We start from the raw sequence: 26,857 nt of genomic DNA, 5'->3' as shown, positions 1-26,857 counted from the left end.
AATACTTACGAGCAATAATAATCTCGTAATGCCTTGAAACCGAATGTGCGTGTGTTTATTCAGAATCAGAATCAGAAATTATTTATTTGCATTGATACAGTGTGGGGATACTACAATATACAGGGTGCTTCCTGTAACAGGAGCAATAAATTAAACCGTAGGCTGTACTTCTCAAACTGACCAACATTTGTTCAGCAACTTTTGAAAATAACTCATGTTTTGATTTTTATTACACTTTAAAGTTTATTCTAAGACGCAATGTATTGCAAATTTTGTTATGTTTAAAGCGTGACAAGCAACGTCAAACACACTGATGTCAGCGTACATTGAAGGCAATATTTATTTTGTATGAAAAACAGGAAGTCTAAAGAATTCATAATTTTTAAAAGTTGCTGAACAAATGTTGGTCAGTTTGAGGAGTACAGCCTTTAGTTTAATTTATTGCTCCTGTTAGAGGAAGCACCCTGTATTGTATCACAGATCATGTACCTATCCACAAATTTGTGTGTCTTAAATTTTTAACCCATCACATTATTTTCTATTGGTTATGTGTTTGCAGTCGTACCTATACTTTATTGGTTCGGATGAACTCGCTTTTGGAGCATTTCATGAAAACGGATTTTTTTTTCATATTGTAGTCTTTTTTATAAAATTCATGGGTTAAGCAATGCCCAGTTGTGGTTCTAAGTGTTGGCGTAATTTCTGTCGCTTACGTAACATTTGCCTTAAAGCCGAATTTCTTTGTCAACTTAAGTAGGTATTCATAGTAAAAGTAGGTAGTTTTAAGAACACTAGTTTGTTAAATCGATGTTTTTTTTTTAATTAATATTTCATGTTAATCAAACTTTATACAGAATGTGTTCCTTTATATTGTACTATATATTAAATAAAACTGAAAGGCTATCGTATTTCAACAGGCGTTTATTCATTTAGCTCTCAGTAATCTGATTTCAAAAATGCCTTTAAAATCCAAAAGCCTCGCCAGACTCAGATTAAAAGTGAGAGCTGAGGCAACATTGAAATACCATTAAGTCATTGAGCGAGCGCCGTAACTTTAATTTTGTCTGGAATAATCCAAGGTTTGTAGCGGAGTGTAAGATTTGTTAGTTATACCTATTTACCTGACAAATATTAAGAATGTAAGGTTTTTTGCAAAATATGTATTTTTGGCTTTTTCAGTTAACGAATTGACAGTTTTGAATGATTCACGGTTAGTTTCACTAGACATATCGACTGGGATATGAACCGTGATTACCTTTTGTAGGTATTGTTTTCGAGCTCCCGATATTTCGACGCATCTTGTTCACGGAGATGTGATACCTATCGGGAGCTCGAAAACAATACAAAAGGTAATCACGGTTCATATCCCGGTCGATATGTCTAACAACTTGACAGTTCATACACATGTTATAGTATGATTAACTCGTTCGAGATTTCCTGTGAACATCGCAAAATTAATCAAATTCTCGGGAATATTAAGCAATTTTTTATCGCTGCGCCCTTACAAAGCGGGAGACATGTTTACAGTACTTGATACACAAATAAGAAAAACAGGATACATATATTATATTATATGTCTCAGAGTCGTTAACCTAGTGTAAGTACCTAAGTATTTTACACAGAAGTGACGTATTTCGAAAATGACATGTGTTTGAACTCGTTATTATTCATGGACCCAGGATAGTATTACCTTTTTTACAAACTGCTTTTAATGTACTTATAATAATAAATTTCTTGACACTTATTTGCATTGAAATTGTTTATACATAATATTATTATGATAACTGTTAAACTTGTTAGAGTATCAATTAAATATCTGATTGCGGTATTATTTACTTTTTATTCTTCAATATGTCTGGATAAAAATGAAATTTATTTAAAAAAACAGGCTATCAATTCGTTTCTTTGTAGTTTGGAACAGCTAGCATAAAAGTAGAACATTGAGAACATCGTGAACCATTACTACATTTTTATCTGATTGACCTGTTTGATGTTGATACCTCAAAGCATTAATTAACATAATCTAAGTTTTATCTGATCGAACTTTAAAAGAAAACAAAACACTATCTCAACCAGTCAAGGGGTAGTCATCTTTAAAAACTATCTTTATTTCTTTTTCCCTTTGAAATAATACAAAATAGGATAAAATAGAAAACATTTAATAAAAATAAATAAAAGGTAAATTATCCGTGAATAGTCCGATCCGATGGCTTGGTTAAATATGGATGAACATGGATTATTTTATACTAATATAGTAATTATGACCATGTTCCTGAGATCGTTAAAAAATATATTGATTTAACTTATTCATTGAGTGTGTAGTCCCCAACCCGCATTCGGCAAGAGCCCAGCTGGCCGGAAGTATAATTTTTTTTTTAATAAATGCATAATTTCAAATTACTGAAATTAAATATACATAATCAGTAAGAGCAACAGAAAAGATGGAAGGGTTAAAATTTCGTTCACTGAAAATAATATCGACGAAATCCCACCACAAACAAAGAAAACTGATAGTAAGTACCGCTTCGATATAACCCTGCCCTAGCTCCTCGACTCCACTTTCACACTCCGTTAAAAATAATCCGATCGGAGAATCAAATAAAACTTTTAGGTTGACTAATGAGGTTCCATTAATTTGATAAACGCTTCGGGAAAACTTTCTTCCCGCCGCCATGTTTTTTTACAAACTTGTAACTATATTAGGCCTTTTTGTACTTAATGGGGGCTATTTTGTTGCCTCATAGTTGCAGAGTTGGGTATGATTTTTTATGATGTTGTTGGTTCTTAAAGTTTGGCGAGAAGTGTGTTTTTTGTTGTAAACCTGGCGTTTGAAGCGTGTAAAAAGAGAGTGGTTACTTAGTGCTTTATTTTTTTAACAAAGAAAAAATGATAGCATTAACAGTCGTGTCAGTCATGTTCACATTTAATTTTAAGTAAACAGTTTTTATTGTCTACTAAAAAAACTATATTGATATAAAACTTGTAAACACAAACATGTGTTATAGAACTTTTCAAAAACAAACTATACATAGGTAATAAAAGACCACTAAAACATCATGTTTAGGCTTACATACATGACATACTTATTGTTTATTTAATTTTAATTTAGTTTATTTTAATTTTTATGAATACTTATATTATAACCACAGACAATCCAACCTCTAGACATAGCATAGTCGCGCTACCCCCTCTGCCACACATACGGTAGCGTTACTCCATCTTCGAGTCAATCCCGTGCCGTGATTGGTCCGTGTCTTTGAACGGACCAATCACGGCACGGGATTCGCTCACCTCGTCCCCCCGCAACCCGTATTTTTGGCAGCATCGGTTTCATGAAAGAATTGGCCTATGCTCAGTCTAGAGGTTGGATTGTCAGTGATTATAACTTAAATTAAACCACCGAATCAAAAATTAAACGACAAATTTTCAAACACACGGCGCCCCGTTATACACATTTATTATGATTATTAACGTACGCTTACTTACGTAACGGATGCTGCTCTGGGGTCGCTAACTAGTTAAGTACGAGTATACGCGTATCCCACTTTGTAGTTCCGCCCGACCTCGATCTTTAACCTTTGATGACCCCGCCAATAATTGATGCAGACTTTGACCTACTACGTACGTGCGCTTCAATTTCATTTTATCATTTTTACGAGTTTATTTACAACATGTTGCAGAATAGATAGGTACATATTTTTTAAGTGTCTTACTTAGGTAGGTACCTAAGTAAGACAGCAATTTTCAAGAATCTTTAGTTTAACAAATAAACTTTTTGTTGCTCCTGTACAATACGTATTAAGGATTTCCATGAATCATTCTTTGCAATTTAGATCATATCTATTCTAAATATAAAAAAAATATTTTCTTTTCGAATTTTGTTATTCTTTTTTAAAACAAGCGTACAGTGTGATATTCTTTAAACAAAAATGTAATGTTTTTAAAGGGTCTTCAAAGGTACATAGGCTGCGGTGACTGCTTTCTATCAGACGGGCCGTATGATTGTTCACCAGCATTGTGGGACGAAATTTTATAGACAATCATTTGGCTGCCTTATAAAGATATACAAAGCTTAGTGGAAAACTTTACCGCTTCTCCTAGAATCAAGTAAAAAACTACACACATAACCTTATGAAAAGCTCCCCAAAATGCCACGGCTCGCTACACATAGTTGCATATTACACGGCAGTAATGAAGAGTAACCGAGTTAGCGGGCCGCCGGTCGGAACAATCGCATCTTCGCGGCCGATACGCCGCTGACACGCTCAGGCACTGCACCCGGTTATTACTGTGTGCGTGAGTTGTGTGTGAAATGGGAAATAAAAAATATTTTGACGTTTGAGACTGAATGTGTGACGATGTATTTAATTGCCATATCAACGGTTGCTGACATAGAGCATACGTACCAACAAATCCAAATAATTCTAGAAAAAATGGTCAAATCATTTGAAGGGTCCACGGAAAGAACATGTCTAGTCATATTTTTCGGTAAATTAGATTTTTATCTCAAAATGAAGAGCTCTTAATGAACTATTAGTTATATATTTTGCTACCACTGTATAATAAATGTAACAAACACAACTTTATTTTTAGTTAAATAATACCTGGTCACGGAATTACCATACGTTTTGACATTGTTCCAAATTTTAAAACCGCGATTACTCAAAATGTCACTAGTGTAACTAGACATGTTCTTTCTGCGGACCCTTCATTTGTTTGAGGTGATAAGAAATGATAACCAAACATTTAAAGTTTAAATCGGTTTTTTTTAAGCCGCGGGTAAACAACTTACGGCTGCCAATACAAGTAGATGGGCCAAAAATACGTTGACACAAAGAAGTTTCATTGCCGCGTGTAGTTGATAATTTTCAGAAACGTGGGCGTTTGTGCATCAAAGTTAATGAAGGATATTTTAGAAGATAATTAATTTGTTTTTCTTAGATAAATGATTGTAATTTACATTTTCTAGTCCCACTTTGTAAAAGACACTTAAGTAAAAAAAAATGGTTTTTTAAACGTAGTTTTGGCCCACAATGTAATTGGCAAAGATTTGAAGAATGCATCAAAACCGGGTTTTAACATTCCACCTAAAGCACCCAGAAGACCTCGAAATATATCGAATTTCCTAAATCATACACTAAAGAAAGCTAACGGCAAACTAGATCGGCCATTACGGATTCCAGTCACAGCCGCCGGCCGTCTTTTAACTAATTTCGCACCTCGCACAGCCGCTGGACGCGATTAAGGCAACATACAACCCTATCACCTAGGGATGGGCTTGGTGAAAACCAGTTTTAGAAATATATTGTACGGTTCTTGAGAAAAAAAAATGAGGAAAGATAATTATCGTAGGGTCCGAGGGTCTGCCATCTTGTGGCCTGAATCAGTAACATAAATATGTACATTGCCAAAGCAAGTGCTGCCATCTACCGTTTTCGTACGTTTTCTTGTGCATAGGTTCTGTCATCTGGTGGGCTACATCGGCAGCATAAACTTCACATTTACGCCCCGCGCCAAAAATCTGACGGCTCATGTGCTGCCTCCTACAACAATTCATGCATGCGCCGATACCTACCTACCCGCTTACAATTTGACGATAGCAGGTCAGTCAGCTGGGCAATGTTGTCGGAAATTCACGCCGTGGCATGATTTAGAGCAGCAAATGTGCTCAATGCTCATACTGCTGCTGCTACGGGCATGTCGCCGGCAAGATGCGACTATAAACCGGTACGAAGCGTAAACCGGTTAGATGCAGTTCCATCCGGAAATGTTATTTAAATACTACTTGTTAATGTTATTGAGCACAGCAAATTGTCTTCCTCGCGTTATCCCGGTATTTTACCACAGCTCATGGGAGCCTGGGGTCCGCTTGGCAACTAATCCCGAGAAGTGACGTAGGCACTGTCCGTGCAACCAGAGGAGAAACTAGGCCTTGTTGGGATTAGTCCGGTTTCTTCACGATGTTTTCTTTCACCGGAAAGCGACTGATAAATATCAAATGATTCGATATAATTTCGATAAAACTTCGTACATCCCTACCATGACCACAAACTAGTCCGAGCCAGTATAAACCGGTCCGAATAAACCGGTTAGGTGCAGCTCCGTCCGGAAATGTTCTTTACTACTTGCTAATGTGATTGAGCACCGCAAATTCAATCGTGTCTGACGTAGCTCCCACGTTTTAATTTCGGTTCTGCAAAAATGTATATTGGTTTAGCTTTTTTTACTTTTTAGTTAATAAAAACTTTAAGGTTTTAGATTAAATAATGGCGTCCTAGCGTAGTTGGTTGTACGCTACGAATCAGGAGGTCCAAGGTTCGAATTCTGGTAAGGGCGTTTATTTACGTGTTTATCACAAATCTTTGTTCCTGAGTTATGGATGTTTTCTAAATACCTAAATATATAATATAAGTATAGCAAAATAGCGCGACGTTTTGCGCCGGATTTGTCTCCAACCTCATCGAGTTCGTTCGCGAGGAACCATTGTTCCAACCTGTCCTTGTACACTGACCACTCATGCACTTCGTGATTAAAAGTTGTAAGTGGGCCAACTGTTACTTTGGCCATTATTACACGCGTAGCTAATAAATATTTTCGTCGTCGCCACTGTTATTTCTCGAAAAAGGGAGCCGAAAACGGAGACAAATTAAACACCGGCCGATCAAATTGACAAATTATATTCGACTGCTTTCGGCGGGTACGCAGCGCGCCGTCATATCTTAGATTACCCACATAACAATATTATACCTAAATATTGTCATCTAGTGCTCCCAACACAAGCTTTAGTGAGCTTACTGATGGGTCGTCTATATAAACTTACTTACCTACTTCACCTACTTCACCTACTTGGCTGGCACGATGACCCAAAATGAGTCTCCAAAACCAAAGCGCATCGTCTCCGTTGGCTTGGCCACCTCGAAAGGATGGGTGAAGATCGGGCAGCCAAAGGGCGTCTGTGTAAAATTGTCCTATAATACAATACAATACAAATACTCTTTATTGCACACCTCAATTAAAGAAAACAATATACAAAAATTTAACAGAAACACAAGCAGAGGTAAACAACAGGCGGTCTTGTCGCTTATAATATTTACTTATTTATTTATTTTATTTACCTATGCCTTTTCCCAGCAATGTGACACAGTGTAGGCTAATTAAAAAAAGTTTAATAAAAATAAATGAAGGAGAGAGTGAAGGAAAAGATGTGAAGTGAGAGATAAGTATGGAAGTTAAAAACATGTTGCACATGCCAAGTAAATGACATAAGGCCAAGATAATAATTATGATAATGAGCTTACTAATATATAAGTACTTGACAAAATACTTAACTTTGAGTTTCACTTAAATGAAAATAAACTAAGGGAGTTCAGTTTTCAAGTATACCTACATAATATGCACCTGACCTAATTTATGCATTATTTGGTAATACTACCGGTGAAGCATGGTCTAATAAAACATGGTCTTCTATTCCCAGAGTGTCACTTGCCTACGTCACAATAACATTGCCACTTTATTTCAACATAACATGTTACATGGGTACATTATATCTATGGTTAATAAGTTAAAATATTTCTTTATAATTTTATAATTTTCATTTATATGTATTTTATCTTCAATTTTACAATAACACGTCATTTTTAATTATTCGTTAGCAATATCTTCCGATTCACGAAAGAAATTTCAGACGTTCGGGTAATTCTGTTTACTACTACTGGCAACACAGGATAGCGCTGTCACATTTGACAATCCGCCATTTTGTCCCTGACCGTCATACTTGTCGAACGCGTGTTAATTGTTATTTCCTTCTCGCTCAGTGTCAGCAGTCGCAATGTTTTCCAAACTTTTCACGTCGTAAGCTTGGTAATTAATGTTTTGTTACGAAAATGGTTGGCTGCTCTATTCGGAACTGTAAGAGTAGGAGTGAAAAGTGCAGTATAGATTTGTTTTATTTTACTATGTTTCTACATGAATAACTTCAAATTAATGCCGTTAAAATAATTTTCACCGTTGGTTAAAATTCTCCCACATTTTAAAGTTTGAGAACCTGTAAACAGCATGATGACGTAGGCAAGTGACAGTTAGGTCATTCGCGAATCTCGGAAGAGAGTACCAGGCGGAGTATATTATTATACCATGCGGTGAAGCCAGACGCAAATTCAAGCATCACCACAGTTTTCACTAAAAGTTTATAATTTAGTTTACCTTACAGTGTATCAACACTACCTCTCATTACATTGTGACGTTTACGACTTATTAAGGCGCGGCACTAATTGCATTAACCCGCAAGATCACTTTATTAACCAGACAATGTTTACACCGAAAATTATTTTACAGCGGAAAAGGTGTACTTTAAAAAGTACGTAATAGCAAGAGATGCGGATGGCGCGAAGCAGTCGACTAGGTAGATTTAGGAAAAAAGTATTTACAGAGTGCGCATTCTAATGCTTAGTTCGATTTCTTTGGAGATGCAAAGTGTCTATTACTATTATACGCTGGGTGTAAATTAATTTTCTTATTACTTACGCGTAGATACGTTTTTATGATTGCCTGACCTACAGTTAGCGATACAAATGATGAAGTTATGTTAAGAACATTTAAAAAATAAATGCGTACTAGATAAAGTCAGTTCAAAGGCTTGGCAGATTTATGTAGAAATTCTTGGATTTTAAGTATATCACAAAATTCCAGTTTAGTCTAAAACTCTATCAATTAATGGCGCAGCCGGTAGAATAAAACAGTCACCACCAAAAGGAGTAAAAAAAACTAAAATCGATAAAAATACAGGTAACATTGATTTACAATCCATCAATCTTCCATCCTCAATCCTCATCCATCCGTTCGTTCCATCTTCATCATTGAGTTCGACATTTTCCTGTTAGTTACGCGGTTGTAGCTACCTCTCTTGTATCGGAGTGTACGTGCGTATTGAACGCACTCTTTTTCATAAGCTATTAGAGATTAGTAGATAGATTTTACGCGTAGTCTCCCCTACTTTTGATGCTGACTGTACCGATCTACCAAGCCCGTGTCGTGGGTGGCGTATTAAATAAACTGAAATAATAAAAACCGGCCAAGTGCGAGTCGGGCTCGCGCACGGAGAGTTCCGCACCATCAACAAAAAATCGTGTTTGTTGTATGGGAGCCCCCCTTCAATATTTATTTTATTTTATTTTTAGTATTTGTTGTTATAGCGGCAACAGAGATATATCATTTGTGAAAATTTCAACTGTCTAGTTATCGCGGTTCATGAGATACAGCCTGGTGACAGACGGACGGACGGACGGATGGACGGACAGCGAAGTCTTAGTAGTAATAGGGTCCCGTTTTTTACCCTTTGGGTACGGAACCCTAAAAACGTTTATTACATCTATCACTAGTGAAGCCGCGGTAAGTCAACATGTAAAATGCTAAAAACTAAAATAGGTAGAAGCAGAGTAATCTACCAAGCCAGGGTCGCGGGTCGCACGCCAGCTAAACGGAAATAAAAAAGTCGTCAGCATAAAGCTCGCTCGGCTAATAAAGGAAGCGCGAATCAGACTGCGTCAAGCTTTCTAAAGCCCCGCTTTTATTATTACGATGTTTGTGTCATATTACAAAAAAAAGTTTTTTTCTCTTAGCCCCCGGTTAATGTGTTCCTGTGATGCGCGACGTTATTTTTATGTGTTTTATATTACTTCATTACATTTGTGAGACGTGTGTTTGTGGATCGAGCCGGGTACGGCAGGGTGCGTCACTTTTTTCTATTGGGTTATTTTGCCTTGAAGTTATTTGCTTATTCAAGTTAATGGTGAACATCATAAAAGTATAAATCAAATTAACATTTATAATTAAGTGTATGATATTGCCATATAATACCACTTACGGCGATAATGTGTAGTACTGTTGCTAATTATTTTTTATACATGTGAGTGAAAACTCCAAATCCCTGATACAGATTGTCTTCAAAGGTTACTTAAAGTTGTCGCTTTGCAACTCTCTTGATGAATTATCTCATCAAAATCACGTAACTAACGTAACATACTAGCCGCACATGTGACTGACCATAACACGACCCTATGTCTTTGAAATAAGGTTGGTATATGATCTGTGTCGACGATGGTACCAAAACAGCGCCGTGCGCCGAACTCGGCCCCAAGTTTCAGAATCGAATTTAACTCCGTCGTTTCGCTCTTGGCGGTACTTATTCCGATGTTTCGGCAAGTTCCTCTGTCGCCTATTTGCTTAGTCGCCGATAAGTGGAATTACGATTGTTGAACCAGGTTTTAGTCTTGACGTCAGGAATTTGAGTGGTCTTGGACTTTGGTGTTCCGCTCTGTACCGTGATTTTCTGAATACAAGTATCTACCTTTATATCCATTTTATATCAGTTTGATAATGCATAGACAATATTAAAAAGAGAGTTCGATCGAACACTGTAATATTCGATCAATACTTTTTTTGGACCAATTTTTATTAAAATTACACTTCAGCTGGACGAACGGGGGCTAATCTGTTATGTATCCAAAATGAGACGCAACACACAAAAATTAAGCGTTGAAGTGACACAAATATTCAAAGGATTACCTTGCATTTCATAAAAAAAAAATATACAAAGATATGAACGTATATACATGCATGCCTGTCTCACATGATCGCTTGCAGTCTCAAGCAGGTGAATGAGATAAAACGGCTGGCTGCTTCTACGATTTGATGCATCAGGGGAGCGCCCGTGCGGAAATGTACATCTATCACTGGCGCGGTCGGTAGGTTCATACAAAATTTTGAAATCTGAAATGCACTAATATAGGTATCTACTTATTTGCACTCTATCAGCTCATGGTAAGGTTATTTAGGTTACACGCTGTATAAACGGAATAATATAACATTTATTACACCTATAACTGGCGCAGTCGGGAGGTACAAATCGTCCACTACACCGGATAAACGAAAAAATATTTATAATACTTAATATTACATCAGGGTCAAAGACAGTTTAGCAAAATATCACTTCTTTGGACAATGCAATATAAAAGTTAACGACTTCGGATACTACATACAGGAGGATTTTTTTTCAACAGCCATACTCTGCGTAGTGAATTTATAGGTCATACTGAACCACTTTTGTTATGGGACCAATGCCGAAATCACGAATAAAGAAAATTGCCTGTATTATACATTCCGGATGATGTGATACCTACTGACAGTGCTGACTCAAACTCCGATTCTGATTTCGGTCCGTTTTTGGTTCCGATTCCGTTTCTGATTCCGATAAACTAAACTAAAAACATCTGGTTCCGCTTTTTGTTCCGATTTAACTACATGCGTTACATCCCTGATTCAAAATCAACCTCTAAAACTCGCAGCTCGCTGTCTCAAGCAGGTGAATGAGAAGAAACGGTTGGCTGCTCTGCTTCTGCAATTTGATGCATCAGAGGACCGATCATGCGGAAATGTATCCAATACGATGGTGATGATGATTATAGCGTTATTTGGGTATGATACCTATATGCAAGTTTAATCCGATGTTTTAGAATAACTTGGATTCCTTGAGAGACTGGCCAGATGTAGCTCAATATTGAAATGAGTGGAAGAAGATCGGGACGGCCTATGCCCAGCAGTGAGATACAATATTAGGCTATTAATATTACAATTTAGAACATTTTAGTGCTTGGTTAAATACAGCACGGAAATCTTTAGCAATTTGACATAATCTTTCTGATTCGCCATACAACTATCGTCGTCTTGTGATGTGTAATCTCATTTTAACAAAATGAGGTATACTTTGTTCTGCTATAAGACCGTGTTTCTAAAATAGCTTACCTCTGATCCCTTTGTTTTGATTACGGAATAGTGTTCGACACAATTTACGAGTACAAATAGTCCACAATATAACCAATAATAATCCTTATTGCAAAGCCGTAAGTTCCACTGATGGTCAATTAAGAGTGTTGCCATTTGGGCGACCTTCTTGCTTGGGCGTAATTAAACCTTCCCCAGTACGTTAATATCAATTATGGTAATCCATGTGGAGTGATAATGTACACTATAGGTTTAAAAAGTCGTATGTGTGTATTGAACTTATATAACTTAGGTTGTTTTAATAGCTTAAGTGTGAGATAATGTTGTTTTAAGAGGTAACAGGTTATTTCCAACATCTTGGAACATGCATGAGTCAGATGCCTTTAATTAGTCTATTATACGGTTAGTTTTAATTTGATGAAATTTGCCTGAAAAGGTGACTTAGAAATTTAGCCAGGGTGTCTCGTTTTACAATTTTCTAAAAGTATATTTTTTTCTAAGCTCACTAATATTAAGTTAATAGCAGAAACTAAATTTCTTCAAACCCGCAAAGTTTTTAGTATGATAGTCGAAAACATCCAAATAAGATTATAGTAGAAATAATTCTGCCCAAAGAAACTATCCACTATCCGTCTTTAGGTATAGTCTGCTCTTTTATAGATCAATCCGGGACTGAATATCCCAATCAGGTTATAAGTCCGCTAAATTGATTGAGTTCTATTGGGACGCTATTTTTAGCATTCGGAACGTGTTTTTATAAGTTTGTGGGCGGCTTTGTTAATTTAACAGCTCCTCTTCATTGGTGTTTTACGTAAATTCAATTATCTATATTTTGTTTCGGTGGCACGTTTACGGCACAGTCACCTGCAATAATATGTTACACAAAGAAGGCCGCAAAAATATCTGACACGATCTTATTTATAAAGCCATAAGAGTGCGTCACATATTTTTTGCGGCCTTCGAAGAATAACATATTATTGCAGGTGACTGTACACTGTACAGACTCTAATAGTAATTAGAGGCCATCATACCTACACTTATACAATTACTTACCATGTGTTGAAAATCCCGTACAAAATGACCCACTCCATTTCTCTACAGTGTACAATCACCTGTAATAAAAACAGAGCTCTAAATACTAAAATTTAAAAATTAATAATTATCATTCGATGATAAGTAGTAGGCTTATTGCCAAAAGCAAAATAGGGCAGCGAAAAAGAAATACCCATTTACTATTGCAGTACCTAAATGTTACAATATACCTCGTAAAACAGCTAGAGCAAAAAACTCAATACCCGATACGTTCGTAACTTTAGTCAAAAGTCACCTGTTCGTGTTATGCACGGAAAAAGTACAAAAATACAAACAGGAGTGGAAATAATTTCACGGTGACGAATTCCGCAGCGATCGGGACCGCGGTCACGGCTCGGCGGGCTTTGCTCGGACCGCGCGCGCTGTGTAGTGCTGTGACATTTTGTGCTTGACAGTCCTATTAAATAAAATGTTAGTTCTATTTTGTGGATCTACCATACTTATTATAATATGAAATGCAATGCTTGAATAGAATAAGCGATGGAAAGTTTGATCGATAAATAGGTATCGATAGTCTATTCCAATTCAAAATATAAATAAGTGATGGCGTTGAATTTACTGATACCGACACGGCAACCCTGATACATGTAAGCGTTCTCGTGTATTTTTTTTTTATAAAAAGACGGTGGTACATTATTTAATACCTTGCTTGGTATTTTTTATTAAGCTATATGGCCCACATAATAATGGTGGTGGCTTATTAAAGTTGTACCTGTCCACCATTTGAACAAACATAAAGTTGGAAACATAATTCCACTGGAAGGATGGTAAAATACCTAAAGGCAAAAGTAGTAGGTAATTATTTCCATACTTACTCCCTTCTGTATTTATAAAACTCACGGAAAGTTTGAAAAATAAATTGCGTATATGTGTATTTATTTTTTGTGATAATTTCTGCAACCAAGAAAGTAAAAATTTAAATTCGCAATATTCGAAACGTGCCGTTACCGTAAGTTTACTTTTTGTTTCTTGGGCTCGCATCCTAAAATGCAATATTGTTTCACCGCCTGCACATCCCTAGGCGGTGTAGGCCGCGGCACGTACGCTTCGAACAATTAAATCTACCTGCCGATCCCGCAATATGTATGGCGGTGCAGCCATCCGACTGTGAAATATCCTAGGAACTGATAAGTTTGGTGTTACTAGTTTGAAAAAAGCTTTTCAAACTTTTATGGATTAATCTAATAGAGGTGAGCATGAGGTCTGAATTAAAAATAATAATACTTTTTGCTAATATAGTAAGTGTGTACTTTTTTAAAAGGAAAACTTTCCAAATTACTTAAAAAGGTAGCGTGTTATATTCATATTCATAGAGTTAGACCAAGAAAAGTCTGCAGCGATTTTGATAGCCCACGCAGTGCAAGTGTTATTTACATGTCATAAATTCATAGAAGTTTGACGTTTAAAATAACACTTGCACTGCGTGGGCTATCAAAATCGCTGCAGACTTTTCTTGGTCTGACTCTATCATCATGTTTCTTTGAATACATTTTCAAACAGTTTCCCTCTTACAATTTTAGATTGCTTGGTCCACGTCGGTAAATATCTTTATTCTAAATCAACTTTTTATAACAACATACTAGCTAATATTTGAACACATTAGAATCCTCACGAAAAAAACAATCCCCTCACTCTCCTAGAAGAACGTTTGACACAACATATGCATAGATACTAGCCCTATTTTATTTTTACCGTTGTCTTTATATGAGCTCTGTGCTCCTCTGTTTGAATATTTGCATTATCTTTGTAGGCACTCCGCTGCAAAACATTTTTATGTTCACGTGTAATGGTGTATTATGCTTGTGTCGTTTACTACACAGATGGTCAGATTTTTTTATGACTGTATAACCTCCAGAGTTGGTGGCTTATTTTAATAAAATGGTTGAATTAAAGATATGAGTAGGTACAAAAGCAGAAATATCAAATGAAATCATTTCATTTAGCCGTATATTACACGTACACGAGATACAGCCTGGTGACGGACAGACGGACAGTGGAGCCTTAGTAATAGGGTCCCGTTTTTACCCTTTGGGTACGGAACCCTAAAGATTACGAATAGTAAAAAATACCTTAAAAAAGGACACGAATCAAATAATGCATTTCTCTACCTAGACCAAGAATCTCGGTCTAGAACTTAGTAAAACATTTGCTAACTAACTTAATTATGAACTGGGCTTATTTCCTCTCTGATTGTTGAGTGTCGCAAAACTTCTAGCGGCTTCTTTATTTTATTTTTATACTTGGACAATATTGTTGCTTTTTAATTACTGGTGTTATAACGAGTTTTATGCTTCGATCTGGTGAAATAAGTTTATTCGTTTTTAACGGGCAGTTGATTTCAGTAGTATTTTCTTTTCTTTTTAGTGTTTTATTTGCTTATGCAGGAAATAAATAGGTTTTTAACATTAAATACGCAACGCAGCAACGCATAGGGGAAACCCGTGCAAAACCGTATACCGGGGTAAAACCGTAGACTGCCCCTATGAAAAAGATGGGACTGGTGGACTGTATGAAATGAATAAGATGTTACCTTCGATATAGTTAGTTTAATTATAATGTAGTAATTACAAGGATCAGAAAACCACACGTTTGACAACCAAATCAAGGAATTTACCAATCTAATGTGTCAGTTTCTTCTTTTGAATTTATAATCGGAAAAAAGAATAAATACTCTAAAGAGTCTGCAACATCCTGCCCCTCGTGCAGCTATGCACCAACTACTCTAAGTACTTAAATTATGCCTTAAGTGGTAATGTTAAGTCTAATTAGTTTTTTGAGGGGACGGCGTAGCGTACCCCCAGCCGTCGCAACGTCCACCACCCTGTTCACGCCATCTCTTCCTGGGAACATATTGGTTACCCTTCCTTTCGGCCATGTTCCTCGCGGCAGGGACTCATCAACTATAATAACTACATCACCTATTTGTAGTTCCTGGCCACGATCTCCCCTTGCATTTAGTCGTATTTTCATTGTTGGCAATACTTCACGCACCCAGCGTTTCCAGAAGTGGTCTGATAACCTTATTGCCTTCTTCCACTCTGAGCGGCCGAACAGGTCACGGTCTTCTAAAGTCGATGGCAGGGTTTGGCTTGATGAACACCCAATTAGGAAGTGGAAAGGTGTAAGGCTGGTTGGATCCTCTGGGTCTGTGGACACGTGCGTCAGTGGGCGAGAATTTGCAATCGCTTCAGCTACGGCTTTTTGTGCTTTTACGGTCGCCGACGAACGAGATGATTTGCTTTGCGCCGTGTGCACGCTAGGTGCCCTATCACCTGGCTGTAAAGAGCTGTGGGGCTGCGGAGGTGCTAAGCCGGTGTCGGGATTAGTCGACATTATTTTACTTTTGCTACGGGTGATCATACGATGAGAACTACGTGAATATGTGAATGTAAACAATGAAAGAAAATAACACACATAAACACGAAAATGTAACTGTCAAACTAAAATAGGCACTGAATAAATGAGGCGAATGACCAATGAAAAAGATGGGACTGGTGGACTGTATGAAATGAATAAGATGTTACCTTCGATATAGTGTTTAATTATAATTTAGTATTTACAAGGATCAGAAAACCACACGTTTGACAACCAAATCAAGGAATCTACCAATCTAATGTGTCAGTTTCTTCTTTTGAATTTATAATCGGAAAAAATAATAAATACTCTAAAGAGTCTGCAACACCCTATGTCTGTCACTAATTCATATTTTGTCGCGCTTAATGCGCTCGTTGTCGTCCGCCAATAGGAGGTATTCATCAGCAAAGGCTATAGACTGTATGCACGCACTGCGTAAAAATATTGAAAATAATAGTTTTTTGGTGTGTTCAATGTTATTTTTCGATATGCTGAAGCAGTTTTTGTCGATAATACTTGTAATGAGGTGAGTTACGAATTAATTACATTGAATTGTGTGTCTTTTGTTATAGTTACCGATAATTCATAAGAGTAAAAAATCGTTAACAAATTTGTACTTGTTACCCTCGGACCACAACCGTATGGGGTGAAACCGTATAATATATTTTGACCCGTAACCTATGATTGACAAATACAATGTATTTTATTGTTTTAAGACACTGTCAAAATGCCGTGCCAGTGCAAAAGAACAACTAATAGGCAAGAATGGGATGTAGAGGCAATGAAAAAAGCAATTAAAGTTATAACTGACGGGACGACAATACATGTCTGTACTGCCTTAAGAATACGGTACAAGTCGCGTCAATGAAAATTGGGGCAGTGTACAGTTTGCAAAAGATGGGCTCATGATGGCTGTACCGGTTACGACTCAGAAGAGTTAGTTTTATATGTATGGCATGTGTTGCTGATAACTAGCTACCGGGTCAATATCGTATACGGTATACGGTTTTGTACAGGTGTCTGGTCAAAACCGGATAAAGCAGCGTTTTTGTTTTGTTATGAAAATTTCATTAAATTTTTGTTAAGGTTTTTCTAATTTTGTTTACGGCATAATTTTTCCACTTAAATTAACTATATAAACGTGTTTATTTGATTACTTGGTCTCTTGTAGTTTCTACCCTAGAGCTTCTAATCCTTAGTTATACGGCCTTGCCTCGGTCTCCCCTAAGTGGCTTCTCCTGATGTTGTTTATGTCCATGGGCGGCGATGACTGCTTCCCATCAGGCGGCTCGTCTGCTCGTTTGCTTCCTATTACATAAAAAAATCGTTATACCTTAATACCTGTATGTTAAGACACAAAGCAATTTTGGTGTTACCTATGTAACACACTTGTAAAGACTCAAAGATGAAGTAAAAGACTAAAAAACAAAATTATTCTGCACTATAAGACCTCACTTTTGTCACACTGTGACCAGGAAAAAGGAATCGATATTTAACTTGCAGTTAATTGTATTTTATAATTGTTGATGTATTATTATTTTTTTTTGCTTGTATGTAAATTCAATGTTGACGTGTAAAAGTGCCCTTGTGGCCTAATATTTGCTGAATAAATGTTGAAGTTATGCTAAGTTTTAGACAATAAGTAGGTAGTAGTGGTCTCATTGCTTTTTTATCATTGCAGGTTAAATAAAAGGATGGCTGAAAGAGGCAGTATAAGGCAAAATTGTCCCTTCGGAGAACAATCGTTAAAAAACCACCTGTTAATCAAAAAACACAAAGTATTTGCGTGCGAAACGCAACTTAACCTCGAATTACACGTCATTACACCATAGACTCATAGAAGACTAGTTTAAACTAACTCAGCGTTTAAATCAAACCGAACACGCGGCATCATCGAACACAAAACATCTCAAGCGACACCAATTCTTAATTCACATAAGCCCTTTTTAAAACTAGCTAAAAGGGTCCCTCGTAAGTATATACAGCACGGCAGAGAACAATAAAGAAGAGTGTCGTCGGCTCGAGTTCCCTGGTGTGACATTACTTCAATTATACGGCCCCAGTTACATAATGTAGTAAGCCTCATACGTTTTCTATTGAAGCTTGGCCTTTTCCAGTGAGACGCACCTTATATTGCATGGATGGTTTTATGCTGTATGTGGCGGAGTTTCGTTTGTAAAGCTTGTTTTAAAACGGTTTAAAGCTTGGCAGTATGAGATTTTAATTGCAACAAGAAACATTGAATAGGTGAACGTATAGGTACAAGAACTTTGTGTAGGAAAGATGAAAGACTTGGTAAGTTTATTAAAGTTTTTGATACCTATTTTTATTTCACTTAGGTACAATTTTTGTCAGTATGTTTGGCTTACAATAATAATATCATGTTTGGATGAAAGATTAAAACGAGTTACCGATGTCTGATTAAGCTAATTACAGAGCGTAGCTCCAAACTATCAAGTCAGGTGGTACTTAGTGGTTTAAAGACCGAAGTAATAATACAACGCAACCCCATAGCTTTTGGGTTAAATACGTCTGAATTTTAGTAGAGGTACTGGTGTAGATGGAGGGTTAAGTCTGGGTTGTAGTTTGTGTAGTGTCGACTAAAGAAACTTTTATAGAGTTTGTATGAAAATGAAATTATTGTCAAAACTTATTAATATAAAAAAAAATAACTTTAGATATTCAGCACTCACTCGTAATTTAAACGTGAAATATGAGTTCCACATTTAATTAAAAAAAAGAACATCAATTTAAAGCAAACACTGGCATTAAACGCTCCAAATTCATTATGACAGGGCACAAAAGCAAACATTTTCGTAGGCCGTACGTGCAGCTAATAGTTAGCTGCCGTGTCAGGGCCTTATTAACATTTCACTCGGCAAGCCACTCATTCACCAGTCCATTCATCTTGCAAATTCGTTCATTCACTAGTTTTTAGTTGAGTTATGATTTCGTGGGGGGGCGCACGTATTGTTGTTTTACGTTGAGTTACGGGCTTTTAACACAAATGGGGTTGACAAATAGGAGTTTGTGCGGCGTTCATCCGGTAGGCTTATGGTTAGTGACGTATGCGGCCTTGAGTATATTTGGCTTTGACTGCTGAGCCATTCCCTCAATCTAAAATACAGTCATGGCTAAAGGTATTATCAATTATCAACATTCGCTATACTTGAATGTCTAAAGCTACTTCCATCTGACATAAAAAGAGGGAGCAAGAAAAGCTTGTCGGTTCTTTACGATATTTTTTAACGCCCTTGTCAAAATTTTGCTACTGATTTAACAACCATTCGACTAGTAATTACAGTCCAAATTATCTGCGACGTATACGGGACAAGGCAGTTGAGGGTTCAAATTCATGACGAATAATAATGTATTGATAAAAGTCAGGATTCGAAACCACGACGCCTGGACTAAACCTACTTATACTTTAGATAGCATTGCTAATTATTCAAATCCTCGTAGAACCCTAACTCTAACCCCGCATTTGTTTTGCTAGATTATAAGGCAAGCTCAAAAAGACGTGTTTTAATAAGAAGCTGATACAAATTCGCTAGACGCGGACCCGAGAGGCTGAGTGCGCTCGGAATTCCAACGCAATACGGCTTACCTAGGAGAGTGGCCACGAATTATGGAATTACCTGACTTGCCGCTGGGATAGGAGCAAGTGATAAATAGGGAGCGATTTCGCTCTTAACTTTTCTTGAGAATTTTCTAGTGTAGGTATTTATTTTAAACCAAGTTTTCTTTGTCTTCGAAAAAGGCCGATGCATGCGTATAGAAGAAAGAAGAAAGAAAGAAAAAGCATTTATTAGCACAATAACAAACTTAAAAACTAACAAAAGAGAACACAAAATGAGAGGTTGCGCTAAATGGTCCTCACTCAGCTAGGTGTCACGGTATGAGCCACATGGCACACTCCGCGCGACGCTGATTTTCAGTAAGGCCCAGTGGATGGACTAGGTGGCACTCAGAAATGGACACGATGGACACGACAGATGTCTTCGAAAAAGGCCGATGCATGCGTATGTACCCTATCTACCTTCATCCTTTAAAAAAACATGGTTCCAGATAATTTTATTTTCCGCTGTTCCCTCTACACTTAGACTTTGCGCGGATTGTGCGTAATTCAGTACCAAATATACCTTCAAATCGTCTGAAAAAATGGTCCCAGATAATTTAATTATCCGCTCCTTTCATTGTCCTATCTCCATCTCCAGACTCGTCACGGGTCTACCGCAACGTGCGTTATTTAGTGTCGTGTCTACCTCCAACCTGTCGCACAGGTAATATTGATATAAATTCTCTCCGCTGTCCTCTCTACACTTGGAGTGCCGAGTTTACCTCTATCCCTCTCACAAAAATAAAACAACATTGATATAATGTCTCCCCGCTGTCTTCTCTACACTTGGACCTCCACACTCGCCGCGAAACGCAACGAACGTGCGCTCAGTACCGTGTCTCCATCCCTCTCACAAAAAGAATACAATATTGATTTAATGTCTCCCCGCTGTCCTCTCTACACTTGGCCCTCCACACTCGCCGCGGACCGCAACGAACGTGCGCGCAGTACCGTGTATCCACACCTCTCACAAAAATAATACAACATTGATATAATGTCTCCCCGCTGTCCTCTCTACACTTGGACCTCCACACTCGCCGCGAAACGCAACGAATGTGCGCTCAGTACCGTGTCTCCATCCCTCTCACAAAAATAATACAATATTGATTTAATGTCTCCCCGCTGTCCTCCCTACACTTGGCCCTCCACACTCGCCGCGGACCGCAACGAACGTGCGCGCAGTACCGTGTATCCACACCTCTCACAAAAATAATACAACATTGATATAATGTCTCCCCGCTGTCCTCTCTACACTTGGACCTCCACACTCGCCGCGAAACGCAACGAATGTGCGCTCAGTACCGTGTCTCCATCCCTCTCACAAAAATAATACAATATTGATTTAATGTCTCCCCGCTGTCCTCTCTACACTTGGCCCTCCACACTCGCCGCGGACCGCAACGAACGTGCGCGCAGTACCGTGTATCCACACCTCTCACAAAAATAATACAACATTGATATAATGTCTCCCCGCTGTCCTCTCTACACTTGGCCCTCTACACTCGCCGCGGACCGCAACGAACGTGCGCGCAGTACCGTGTATCCACACCTCTCACAAAAATAATACAATATTGAGTTAATGTCTCCCCGCTGTCCTCCCTACACTTGGCCCTCTACACTCGCCGCGGACCGCAACGATCGTGCGTAATTCACTACCGTGTCTACCTCCATTCCTCTCACAAAAACAGCCGCTTTTCAATTCGAAGCGCCCGTTTAGTCCGCCCCACTTGCAGCTTACTTTTATTTCCCTCAAAGGTTAAGTGTTTTGGATGTGGGTTAGCGTTTTATCATATTATTACGTATTTGGGATGGCCGCTTTGAAATAGCTTTGTGCTGGAGTGTTTGGGTTTAGAGTACTTTGTTTCGTCTTCGTAATTTAATTGTGTGGGAAGTTTGTGACAAAGTTAAATTTAGGCGAAGGCTGAGGCGGATTTGGGAAAATTGAAGTAATTTTTTTTTATAAATCATTTGCCTACCTAATTAGCAATAACACTAATTAGAAACTTTTGACTACAAGATTATATACTTAAAAGAAAATCGGAAATATCAGAAACCAACATGGGCCCAATTTACATTTTATTTTAAAAAGTTTAAGGAAATATTTTAAAACTTATTGTCTTTACTATAATAATATCACTATATATAATTAGCATCAACCTTATAGTAATATTTTCAAAAACTGTTCCAAATATTAATTTTCCAAACAAAATTAAACAATAAGTACTTATCGTACTAATGCTGATTAAATTGTCCTCCACAAAAAAGCCACTGATTATAATAATATATTTTAATAAAATCAATTTAAAACGTCCACATTAATGCACTTAAATCCTCATCTAACTACAAATTACCTACCCAGCTCCCTGATCCCCTTGAATATGCCCCATTCAGCCCCATTAACATGGATCCGTGTAATCCGTAGCTCTGGTGGTCACGAAACTTTTAATTAATCTACTGTTTGTCGTGCCGGAGTGGCGTATCTGCCGAGATCTGCAACTTTACTATTATATGGATAATCCCTGACCCTGTGTACTTGTGTCCAGGACTGATAGTAATGTAACAAGATGGCGGATAACAAGATCTGTTCTCGGATTTTGGTTATTTTCGTTACAACACATCTCAATGAAAGAAAACTGTTAAATTTGGGAATTGTGTCTAAAGGAAACGCCCGTTTGGTTGACAGATTTATTCCAACTGACCATCGCAAGATTATGCATCTACCTACATATAAGTAACCATACAGAACACCTCCACCTTTAATTTATACCAATGAACACTTATAACTATTAATGCGTATAGCTACACTTAGGGCGCATTACATAATCGCCGTTTACTAAAACTTGCACGACCCTATAAACGAGTATAACAATACCTTAACGGTATTGATAAGGAAAACTTTTTAATAATTAAATATAACCTATCTTATTACATAAGCGATAGCTACTGTTACATATACATACATTAGTTACTAAGATAAGTATTATTTTAAATTCAATCTCAGTGGCTTACTAGGTATATCATATACCCAAGAGGTATTTATACAGTGTGTGGCCTACAACACGGGTGAAAAATTAAAACGTAGATTCTACTCCTCAAACAAGACAATGTTTGTTCAGCGACTTTTAAAAATAACTTGTGGTTTGTATTTTAAAACACTTTAAAATTTATTCGAACACGCAATGTATTACGAAATTGATTATGCCTGTACGGTGACAAGGCTGACGGGCAATGTCAATTAGACGGAATTTAAAGTACATTGAAAATATTATTTAGTTTGTTTGAAAAAGGGACAATTTTAAGACTACATCATTTCAAAAAGTTGTTGAACAAAAGTTTTATTGTTTGAGGAGTAGAATCTACGTTTTAATTATTCACCCGTGTTGTAGGCCACACACTGTATAGGTACTAATACAAAATTGTGATCTTAAACACTAAACCCTTATCTAATTAAGTATTACTGATAACAAAGAGATCTTCAAACCCGAATCTAAACGGGGGCTTGCGGGGTCTAGGTACCCTGGGCGCATTGACAGCACTGCCAGAAGGCAATTGGGCCCCAGACCTAGGTGATTGTTCAGGTGACTTGTTGGGCGTTCTATCGGTACATGGAGCCGCTGTGTGCGCGGTTGGGGACGCAGCCGAAACCGCCGCCGCTACCGGCTCACGCTCGTGCTCATCGCCACTGCCGGGCCGGCTCATCTCATCACTTGGCTCCTCAACGTCCGGCCGGGCAACCAACTCGTCATTACCAGGAAACACCAGCGAATTGCGCTTAGCTACACTACCTACCCCGTTATTTAGCGTTACCCTCCTGCTCTTCAATTGATCGATATGCCTATGAATCCCGGTTCCATTGTCAGTGTCTACAATATAATCAGTATCTCCGCGCCTATCTCGTACAGTGCCGGGCATCCACTTATCGTCACCGCGGTACTGTCGTACCCAGACGGGATCGCCGGCGCGCAGCTCGCGCTCGACGCCGCCCGCCGCGCGCCTTTGCCGCTCCTGTGCCGCTCGGACATGATCCCCACGATCCGGTCTTAAGCAATCTAACCTAGTTCGCAGCGAACGTCCCTGCAACAGTTTCGCAGGACTCTCTCCTGTCGTGGTATGTTCGGTATTTCGATATTGCAAAAGAAATCTACACAGTGCGGTCTCCGCGTCTAAATGTTCTTTAAAAGATTTTATAATTACCGCTTTGCATATTTTTACTGCGCTCTCGGCGGCTCCGTTGGAAGCCGGGTGGTACGGCGCCGAGAGTACTTGATCTACGCCATTCGATGATAGGAAATTTTTAAATTCTGTACTCGAATACGGAGGCCCATTGTCACTAACTACTTGTTTCGGAATGCCGAATCTAGACCATAATTCCCTAAGCACACGTATTACCGCAGCCGCTGAAGTGCCATTCATCCCTATAGCTTCGATCCACTTTGAGTAGGCATCTACAACGATTAGATATGTTTTCCCCCGGATCGGACCGAGGAAATCGAGATGTATCCTAGTCCACGGCCTGTCCGGCCACGCCCACAAGCGCGGCGCGTGCGCCGGTGGCGCGCTAGACGCGGCGGCGCACACGCCGCACTCGCGGCATTGCGCCTCGATGGCCTCGTCAAGTCCGGGCCACCATACGTAGCCCCGCGCTAAGCTTTTTGTCTTCACAATGCCCATGTGAGCTTCATGAAGTTCCTGTAATACTTTGTCCCTACATGTTATTGGGATGACCACTCGGTGACCCCATAAGATACAACCTAATTCCGTATATAATTCATTTTTCCTATTAAAGTAAGGACTTAACTCTCTAATTTCGCATTCTGCCGGCCAACCGTCTTTAATGTAACCTAAAACTCTGCTTAAAATCGGATCCGAGGCCGTTGAGGTTTTCAATTTATTATAATCTAACAATAAAGCGTCCGCGGCAAAATGCAGATAGGTCTGTTCAGGTATCTGGCCCGCCTCCTCCACCGCTTCATCTTTGTATGATTTAATTAACCTAGAAAGAGCGTCCGCCGTATTTTTCTCGGTCGAAATGTACTCGATATCGAAATCGTAAGCTGAAAGCACTATCGCCCAACGCTGTAGTCGGCTCGCGGCGGTAACCGGCACTCCGCTGTTTGGGCCAAAAATACTCACCAGGGGCTTGTGGTCCGTACGCAGTGTAAACCTACGACCATAAAGGTACTGGTGAAACTTACTCACGGCAAACACGATTGCTAGTGCCTCCTTATGTATTTGACTGTAATGCAACTCGTGTGCAGTTAGCGACCGCGAGGCATAGGCCACGACGCGTTCGGTGCCGTCGGGCGCGCGCCGGGCTAGCACGGCCCCGAGGCCGTGCGAACTCGCGTCACAGGTAACAACCGATTGTTGTGAAATATCAAAATGCACTAGCACGTCCGTGCTGACCAGTAACCTCTTAACCTGTCTAAAAGCTGCCTCCTGCTCCTTACCCCAACGCCAATGTACCCCTTTTTTTACTAGCTGGTACAGTGGATGCAAATATGAACTCAAGTTGCGAACGAATTTACCATAAAAATTTACCATTCCTAAAAACGAACGCAATTCGGCCACGTTTTTGGGAGCACTCATTTCTACTATGGGTTTTATTTTCTCCGGGTCTACACTCACGCCCTGCTTATCGACCTTGAATCCCAGGAAGGTAACTTTATCGGCCAGGAATACGCATTTACTCTTTTTTAATTTTAACCCACAATTTTCTAATCGACTAAATACCTCATTTATTGTTTTTAAATGCGCGTCTAAGTCCGACCCTGTAATTAAGATATCATCTAAAAAATTAAGTACGTTCGGAATTCCCTGTAGAACAGATTGCATCATTTTTTGGAAAATCCCTGGGCTGGACGAGAGCCCGTACACTAATCGATTATATTTAAATAATCCACGGTGAGTATTTATCACCGTATAACACTTTGACGCCTCGTCTAGTTCATACTGATTATAGGCATGCGATAAATCTAACTTCGTAAAATATGAGTTGTTGCTTAAATTTGTAAACAAGTCCTCAATTTTTGGAACCGGGTACCTATCGACCAATAACGCTTTATTCAAGGTAATCTTATAATCAGCGCATACCCTTATACCGCCGTCTGCTTTCCTGGCAATGACAAGAGGAGTGGCCCAGTCGGAGTGGTCGACTGGCTCGATGACGCCAGCCGCCAGCATAGCGTCCAACTCGGCGTCGAGGCGCGCGCGCAGCGCGTACGGCAGGGGCCGCGCGCGGCAGAATATCGGCTGAGCTCCCTCACGCACACACAGCGACGCCCTGCCTCCGGTGTACCGGCCCAACGTCTCCTCGAATAACGGCTTATGCCTGGAAAGTACATCCGAAATTATAGCCTCCTTATCCATCGACTTGACGACAGACCCGTCGTTTATATTAAAATTGTACACCTTAAAAGGTGGTATATTTATGCCTAGCTCGGCGAGCCATTGACGGCCTAACAAACTAGTACAACCATTATTAATTACATACAAATCCAAGTTTTTCTTCTTATTCTCGTAAACTACGTCTACTTCAAGATAACCTAGAGGCCGGATACCCGAACCATCATAAAACTTAAGTAAAAGTTGACACGGGTGCAAAGTACAGTTAGCAAAATATTTATAGTAGGTTGTACTACTTATACATGATATTGCTGATCCCGTGTCCACTATAGCGTTATATTATAAAATTAGTCGCTATTTAATTGTCGGGTCTAAGCAGAAGGTTGCAGGCGTCTGAAGAAAACACGTAGATAGAAGAAATTAACAAAGATATAATGTAGAAAGAACTAGGACGATACAGAAGATAGGAAATGAGAAATTGAAGCGATACAGTTTTACAAATGAGATCGCGTATCGATAGCGCGCGGCGGAATTGATGTGGAGTGGTACGTGCGTGCGCGATCGCGGCCTGGCTAGCTCTGTCTGGAGTGTCGGGCGACTGGGGCGACCGCTGTCCGCTGCTCCGCGCCCCGCGCCCGCGCTCGTCCTGCCTAGCCTGACTGGTTTGCT

General features: G+C 38.9%; 1 protein-coding gene across 9 annotated transcripts in view; it reads left to right on the top strand.

Annotated features, from left to right (window-relative positions):
* The window catches only part of LOC134652179 (CUGBP Elav-like family member 4), an 849,854-nt gene that overhangs the window by 520,742 nt on the left and 302,255 nt on the right, over positions 1 to 26,857 (top strand). The window lies entirely within an intron of this gene.

Source organism: Cydia amplana, chromosome 1, assembly GCF_948474715.1.
Source record: "Cydia amplana chromosome 1, ilCydAmpl1.1, whole genome shotgun sequence".
Lineage (NCBI taxonomy): Eukaryota > Metazoa > Arthropoda > Insecta > Lepidoptera > Tortricidae > Cydia > Cydia amplana.
The sequence above is the reverse complement of the archived record's forward strand: the minus strand, read 5'-3'. Positions and strand labels throughout refer to the sequence as shown.